Below are 574 nucleotides of genomic sequence, written 5' to 3' on the forward strand. Positions count from 1 at the left end.
CTGGAGAATGAAGGAGTGAAGCTGAGCCTGGGAAAAAAAGAGGTGGGGTAGGGAGAAAGTGTTTTAAGTTTTGCCTTCAATTCTCACCATTCTACTCTATTTTTAATTAACTTAAATTAATTTTCCTCAAGTCAAGACTCTTTTGCTCATGATGGTAGTTGGTAAGCAATCTCCCTGTTTTTATCTTGACCCACAAGCTATTCCTGAGGAGAGAGAGTGAGGACCAGCTGGATAGGTGTCTAGCAGGAGGCCAAGGTCAACCTGTGATGGTAGTTGGTAAATGATCTCACTGTCCTTACTTTGAATGAGATTTTTTCTCATTCCCATTTGTGTTATTTTCTCCCTTTGTCCCACTAAGGGGAAAGAGCAAGCGAGCAGTTGAGTAGGCACTTATCTGTTAGCCAAGGTGAACCTACCACAACTGCATTGCTGTTGGAGGAGTTGTTTACCTCAGTTTGAGGCATCCTATAGTAGAACAAACTTTGGACACAAGTACATTTTGTTGTTCTTTTAAGTAAGGGTAATATTTAGAAATTAGATCATGCTCCCAAGGAGCAGCCAATATTACCTCAAT

This window comes from Egretta garzetta, unplaced genomic scaffold (genome assembly GCF_000687185.1).
Source record: "Egretta garzetta isolate BGI_Z169 unplaced genomic scaffold, ASM68718v1 scaffold328, whole genome shotgun sequence".
In the NCBI taxonomy this organism is placed as follows: Eukaryota; Metazoa; Chordata; class Aves; order Pelecaniformes; family Ardeidae; genus Egretta; species Egretta garzetta.